This window comes from Coffea arabica, chromosome 3e (assembly GCF_036785885.1).
Source record: "Coffea arabica cultivar ET-39 chromosome 3e, Coffea Arabica ET-39 HiFi, whole genome shotgun sequence".
Lineage (NCBI taxonomy): Eukaryota > Viridiplantae > Streptophyta > Magnoliopsida > Gentianales > Rubiaceae > Coffea > Coffea arabica.
The window spans coordinates 16,781,918-16,789,966 of NC_092315.1; the positions used below are offsets into that span (position 1 = coordinate 16,781,918).

At 35.7% G+C, this 8,049-nt stretch overlaps 1 pseudogene; it reads left to right on the forward strand.

Moving 5' to 3' along the window:
* Nucleotides 1–694: 694 nt before the first annotated feature.
* LOC140038675 (auxin response factor 2A-like) lies at nucleotides 695–3,579 on the forward strand (annotated as a pseudogene).
* Nucleotides 3,580–8,049: the final 4,470 nt, after the last annotated feature.

An 8,049-nucleotide genomic window follows, 5' to 3' on the forward strand; every position in this document is an offset into this window, starting at 1 on the left:
AATCTCAAGTGATGCAAGAAAATGGAAAACGAGACAACGACGAATCGGGCGAGATGAATCCTGCTACAATTCTGGTGGTGGTAAATTAATGAGGTGGTGGCATGGACTAGGGTTGCAAACAAATCAAGTCGCTTGCGAGCAGTTCGAGTTCGAACTCGACGTCGACTCGAGTTTGGTCAATATCGAATTTGAGTCAAGTTCAAATTGATTAAATCGAACTCAAGTTCAAATTTGAGCTAAAAAATATTAAGTTGGTTAGTTCACGAGCCGACTCGATTATATATGTATTCCTCTCCTCTGATCTGTTCTCCTGCTCTCCACATCACTTACATGAAACTTTGCTCTCTCATTTCTATCCTCCTCTCTCTCCTCATTTTTTTCTCTCTAATATTTAGCTAAATTTCTCATAAATTTCTCGGGTTTCTCACTGCTGTGAAGTTCTGAGATTCTTGGAGCTGCTTCTGAGGTGAATTCTTTGGAACTCTTGGTAGCTGGTGAATTAAGGGAGAAAAACTTAAAAGAACTTTGTGGTCTTTTGGAGAATTTTCGTGGGTTTGTTGATGAATTTTTGTGGGTTTATGAGTTTGAGTTGAGTGATAGTGTTTTGGTGGCCTTGACTGGAATATATATATATATATTTTTTTTTGGCTTTTGCAGTTTTTGCTCGTGTTTTGAGTGTTTTCTTGGTGGGGGTTTTTGGATGAGAGATCTGTGTTAACGAGTAGGGTGTAGAAATGGTTGCTTCAGAGGTGTCGACCAAGGGATATACTGAGCCAAGTGATGGCCCAAGAGGGCAACCGGAAGTGGCTAAAAGTGTTTCCGGTGCCGTAAAAGGTAATTCATGAAGTTTTGCTCTCATTTCTGGCGTGAGTTTTCGTTTTTCTAAGTCATTTTCGGGTCTGATTCTTGTGGATTCTAATTTTGGGCTGTTTTACCATGTCAGTTGATGCTGAGACGGCTCTGTATACGGAGCTTTGGCGGGCATGTGCTGGGCCGTTGGTGACAGTGCCTCGTCAGAAAGAGCTTGTGTACTATTTTCCTCAAGGCCACATAGAACAGGTTTTCTTAATTAATTTTTTTTATTCAAATGCTTTATCGTTAATGTTCATTTTCAGATTCATGCAAGTTTTTCATAGGTTTCTTCATTTTTTTTTGTCTTCGTGCATTTACATTTATCTATCTAAATGCTTTATCAGCAATTTTTGTTTTCAGATTCATACAAAATTTTCCTGGGTTTCTTCATTTTTATGTCCTATCTTCATTTACAAGCCTATTATGCTTCACTGCTTTGAAAGATAGAATTTTTTTTTTTTTTTGTTAATTTTTGGTAACTTTTTACGTATCATACTTGGTGTCAGCTCAAAGGGGGGAATATTTCGGAAACTTTATTGTCCTTTTTGTATTTTTTTGGGTGAATGTACTGCTGTATATGGAGGCCGACTTGTCATGGGTTTTGTTCCTCTCTTTAGGTTGAAGCGTCAACTAATCAGGTTGCAGACCAGGCGATGCCTGTTTATAATCTGCCTTGGAAGATCCTTTGTCGTGTGATTAATGTTCAATTAAAGGTATTTCAAGTTCGACCATCAGGTCATCAGCTGTTAATTTTGAGGTTCTACTTGTCACTTGTGTGTGTGGTTTATAACTGGATGTAAAATGTATGAACATATGCAGGCTGAACCGGACACTGATGAGGTGTTTGCGCTAGTTACTCTGATGCCTGAGCCAGATGTGAGTCTCCATATGGAACCATGTTCATTGCATGTTTACCTTGTCTTGGAATTGGTTATTTTCTTGGAATTTTCAATTTTTTTTATATGGTCAATGGCAGCAAGATGAGAATGCTGTGAAGAAAGAGCCAGTGCCACCCCCTCCGTTGAGGTTCCATTTGCATTCTTTTTGTAAGACTTTTCCTGCATCTGATACAAGTACTCATGGTGGATTTTCAGTGCTGAGACGACATGCTGATGAATGTCTGCCACCACTGGTGAGCATGGTTCGAAGTCTCGGCCGAGTCGTTACCGTCTCGACCCCTACTGATACGATACCGTGACGAAACGATATCGAAATACTTGACTCGCCGAGAAATCGGCCGAGTCGTCACCGCGACGGATTGACTCGGCCGAGTCACACCGACTCATTCCGAGTTATCCCGAGTCAAGACGAGAAATCAGCCGAGATATACCGCGACGGATTGACTTGGCCGTTTCTTTTGCTATTTTTTAATTATTTTTATTTAGCATACTTTTTTATATTATTAACAATTTTTAGAATATTAAATACTTTAAAATTTGTGTCTCACCGAGATCGCAACCGATATGCCGAGACCGATATGGAACGTTCCGGGCCGTGACCGCGACCGCGACCGCGACCGCGACCATGACTTTGAACCATGCTAGTGAGTGCTTTTACAAGGCTTGAAGTGTTTTATTGTTTGTTAGTACTTTTCCGGGAATTGGGGGTTGTAATGCGTATATCTATTTGGTTGTCTATGACAGGACATGTCTCAACACCCTCCTAATCAAGAACTGGTGGCCAAAGATTTGCATGGAAATGAGTGGCGGTTTAGACATATCTTTCGTGGTATAATGTAGAAACTTGGCACATTTTGGACTGTAGACCATTTTACCGTGTTGTATTACATCAGATTAGAAAAGCATTTTCTGTTGATTTCCAGGTCAACCACGAAGCCACCACCTTCAGAGCAGTTGGGAGTGTTTTTGCTAGTTCAAAAAGGCTTGTTGCAGGGGATGTCTTCATATTTCTCAGGTTTGCTATCATCCCAAAATTCTTATCGTCCTCTACACAAGAATTATTTTTTTTTCAAATTGATTAATATTGCATATTTAGAGGTGAAAATGGGGAGCTCCGCGTTGGGGTGAGACGAACCAAGAGACAGCAAGGAAATGCTCCATCGTCAGTCATGTCCAGTCTCAGCATGCATCTTGGTCTGCTTGCAAAAGCTTGGCATGCCATTCAAACTAAAACAATGCTTACAGTTTATTATAAACCTAGGCATGTCACTTGTATCACTCTCTGTTTCAAGTTGTCTACTGACAAAGCCAAAGATTAGAATGTTTCACAACATGCACCTTTATATGTTAAAGCAACATGATTGATGAATGGTTTTGGATGCTAGTGGAATTGCATTTGCTTGAGAATCTGACTGGTTTTCCTTCTCTATTTGTCGTCTACAGGACGAGCCCCTCTGAGTTTATTGTTCCTTTTGACCAGTATATGAAGTCTGTGAAAAACAGCTACTCCATTGGAATGAGGTTTAAAATACGATTTGAAGGTGAAGAGGCTCAGGCTCCAGAGCAGAGATTTACTGGAGCTATTGTTGGTACTGAAGAAGCTGATCCAAAAAGGTGGCCAGAATCAAAGTGGAGGTGCCTGAAGGTAGTATCTTTGAACTTCATTTTGTCTCATTTTTGTTTTTTGTGATGGAGCTGAAATGGTAACCTTTTCTTTAAGGTGAGATGGGATGAAACTTCAACTATTCTTCGGCCTGATAGGGTTTCACCCTGGAAAATTGAACCTGCGCTTAATCCTCTTCCGGTGCCTAGGCTATAAAGGTCTTGACCAAACATTTTGCCATAATCTCCTGATTCTTCTGTTCTTACCAGGGAAGGTAGGTTTTTGCTTTTATTGTTCTGATTCAAGAATCCAGCCGGAATTTTGGAGGGATTCCTGAAGGGATTTGAGGTAGAAAGTTTTGGTGAAATAGGGGAGGATCCCTTCCAGAATTCGGCCAGAAATTTGAGGGATTTTCGAAGAAATTCCAGTCAACAATGGTTGCTACAACTTGCATAACTTGATTTCCTCTCCAATATTTCGCACCTTTTGAGGGACATCTTATGGAAGATTTGTAGCTATAAAGTAGAGATTCTAGCTTTAATTCTTGACCTTATTTTTTTTTATAATGATGTGATTTAGTTTGGAACAAAAAAATGTTGACATCTGAAGCCAATGTTCACGCTTGAAGGAAGACACAAGGGGATAAAGATTTCTCGATAAATAGGAGGTTGTGGCTTATTTTGCTTATGTTCACAGGAGGTTGTGGGTCATAGTAGCTAATTTCAAATTCAACTTTTAGCCAACTATGTTATTCTTTCGATGCAGAATTTTACTTATGTATATGTCTACTTATTTAGAGATCATAGGCTTATATCTTTAACTTCAAATTCAGTGAATAAATTAGATTAAGGACATATTGATGGATATAACACATGGATCTTATTTGTCTTCATAATGCTCAAGTTCTATCCCTTCAGCCTTGCAAGAAAGTAGAGCAAATGCTCTTTGTATCCATCTCTATTTCTCTTACTTCCCGTAAAGGGGCTGCAATTTATGCTAATGTGGACTTTAATTGCATCAATTACAGCAATAGTATCTTCAACGGCCAACTACATCGTGGGCTCACTCCCCAGTTGGGATCTTCTATGCCACTACTCTGTGCCAAATCCAGTGCCTATCCACTTATCACGTGATGGTAGAAGAAATTTAAATAAACAACACATGACAAATTAAATAAATAGGGCACTTGGCATAAATATAGAAGTGACACTGAATTGCCATAGGAAAAGTGACACTGAGGATCCCGTGTGCTCCCCAGCCGACCCTTTTGACGGGAAAGCGGCATAGATTTTTCTATATATAGAGATCAATCTATTACCAGCTTTCTCATCCCTCATCCTTCACAAAGTCAGTTTTCAATACATAAATTTTCCTCGAGCAAAAATGGGTACCAAGGCACCTCTTTTCTTTTGCATCTCCTTGGCTGTAGTTCTAACAATTTCCTCACAGGTGGCTGTTAGGGAATTGGCTGAGACTCCCACATCAGTTAACAACCGTAAGACATTTATTCTCTGACATATATTAACCTAAATTCAGGACCATAAAATTTCAAATTTGCAATTATGTACTAAATTTATTTGTACATGTCAACCTTTGGATTGTTAAGAAACAATGCTAAGGCCTACTTTAGTTTAAAGTTTAAATACACCTTCCACAAGGTTTTCATTTAAGTGTACAGCCCTTTACTGGCATGGGACTTGGGTTGTGATAGTTACTAACTCTGATTGGGATTAAGTTACCTATTAATAGGTAGTGTTTAAATAATTCAGGGACATCTAAAAAATCACCGATTTGGACTTACACGTCAAAAGACAAATTTTTGACCTGAATATAATGTTATCGATTTGGTATTCTTTAAAACAAAACACATGCAACACATTAGTACAAAATCTAGAATTTCAAATTTTATGATCCCTGGGCCCAGATGAGTTTATTTGACAAGGTCATTCCCAGATTACATCAATGAACGTGTATGCTTTATTATCCTCAATGCAGCCAAGACACTTTGTGACTCCTCCCGACTATGGGGATCCTGGAGGAGGAGACCAAGTAGGGAACCTTGGAGGAGGTTGGTATCCTGGTCGTGGCTAACTAGGGAGGAAGTGGTGGCGGCGGCTAGGGTGGATATCCTGGTCAGGCTGTCGATGCTGAGCCTTAAAACTAATAAAGCCGAAAATTGAAAATTGAGGGTACCAAGGGGAAGAACAGGTGCTGGTTGATTTGAAGGTAGATCTGGATTTGGAAAACAGGAAGAAAAGGAAAGGAAAAAATGGAGAAGGAAGAAAGGGAAAGAAAACAAAGAAATAGAAAAGAGTTATTATCACTTTACCTTCTTAATGTTTGGTGTCACTATCAATTTTTCTCTTGAACGTTATTTTATGATCATTTTATCCCCAAGACTAAGTGTCAAACTTAACAAAGTTTATTAATTCAAGTGATAAAATATGTTTAACCTTTAAAATTATTACCATTTTACCCCCATAAACTATAACCTCATTATCAATTTACTCCTTAGATTTACTTTTAGGCAATTTATCCCACTATTAAACCAATTTAGCAAGTTAAAAAATTTTAGAAAATAGTACCCTCTATTTTGTATAATAAAAATAATAAAAAATTTAGAGTGGCTCTTCTCCTTTTCAGTATAAAAAAAAGTCAAAACATTAATTTCTTTCTTTTTGAAAATCTCATTAATATTGAAAAATATATAGAAGAATAGGGGAGAAGGAGGAGAGAGAGAGAGAGAGCTCAATTCTTTTTTTTTTTAAATACAAATAAGAAAGAATTCAATATTTTTATTATTTTAAAATTACTTTATTTTTCTGTTTACTATCCAATTCCAATCAAAATCTCGAGAACATTAAAGTAATACAATAATATTAGATTTTTCCTTAGTTTCTTTCTTTGTAAAATCTAATTTTCTGTTTCCTTCTATCCTATCTCCTTTTCTTTTCAAAGTATTAATAAGTGTGAAAAAAAGAAATTTGAGAAAACTCTTTTATTTTTATATTTTAGGAATCTTAGAGTGAAAAAAAAGGAAAAATAATTATTCCAACTTTTTTATTTTTAATTATATATAAAAAGGTAAATACATTTAAAAAATTTTGAACATACTTTCTAGATTAACGATAGGATAAAATATCTAGAAAATAATATTAGAGAGTAAAGTGATTATATCACTATAATTTAAAGGGATAAGGTGATAGTAACAATGTAGTAATATTATAAAATAAAAGAGTATTTTTGTTAAAAATTTATTAACATGCTAAATTGAATTACCTATGAGGTAAAATGACCAAAAGATAACATGATGGGGTAAATTGATAGTAATGATATAGTTTAAGGGGTAAAGTGATAATAACCCAATAGAAAAGTTACTTAATTTCAAAAATTTTAAGAGAATATTCTTTGGAATCTCTAAATTTACATTTATGTCCCTAATAAATTTGATTTTTTAAAGTTACAATAACAAGTTAATGAAATATGCCAATTATTTTGTTAGTTTTGTATATTCCATCAAGGATTCTACTCAAGTGAGACGGATTTTATAGTTTAGGGAGTTAAATATTCCCACTTTGAAAGTTTAAGGATGTAAGTAAGAGTCAAGCCAAAGTTAAAGGGTGCAAAGTGGAATTAATCCTAAGCTTAATTAAGCAATACAAATATTTTCAACGAAGTCAATCTTCTCAGTGATTCGTTATTCGTTTGGTTTATAATTGATTTCAAAAAGACCTGTCTGTTGAATATAGTGTATAAGCTGAAAAGAACTGATAAAAGTAAATATTAAATCTAAACATAAGACAATTAATGGCCAAAAGCTATAGAAGTTTTAATTGCTGATGTAACAAATGCATTGCGAAATTTTTCCAATCGGAAAGTTAGTTGGGTGCATGGTGGTATTAATTTTGTTGCCCATGAGAAGGCAGAGTATCTTAGTTCGGTTGATGATTCTATCATCCGGGGGATTCTTCCCCACGTTTTGTTCTGTCCGCTCTTTATATTGACTCACTAATCCATTAATATTATAGGCTTTTTCTATCCAAAAAAATTTGATTTTTATCCATATTATATTTGTTGGATATTTTAATAAAAAATATCACATATTTATTTTGAATTCAAACACAATAAATTACAATGTTAAATGAATTTTCAACTACAAATAAAACCATTCAAAAGTGTAACTTATGTCTTTCAAATAAGATTTATGTCTTGAATTGTGTGACCTATGTAATGATTAGGATTATGAATTTATTTAGTGAATTTTTTTCCGTTATACAATAAATCTAGACATTTCAATTTGTAGCTAAAATATGATGTGTTTATTCCTCTTAATGTTAATATTTTAATACTCATAATTTCTTAACCTACAAATAAAGGTATCTATCAACCAAACCTAATATATACTTAGCCATCTCTAAACTATTTTCTACTTTTCTTTCTCTCACTATAATTGGATTTTATAGAGCAAAGAACAGTATTGTGTGAGGTTTCCGTCTTACTCCAATAGTGTAAATTGGAGTAGACTACAGTGAGATAGGGTGAGCTGTTATATCCTAGAGGCGATGTGCTGAAACCTACTACACCAGAAGATACTCCGTAGGGGTGCGAATCGTTTCAAATAGAGCAATCTAGTCCACGCCTCAACCCATGCCAAATTAACTTTTTCTGGTATAAATTATTTGCATTTTTTAATAT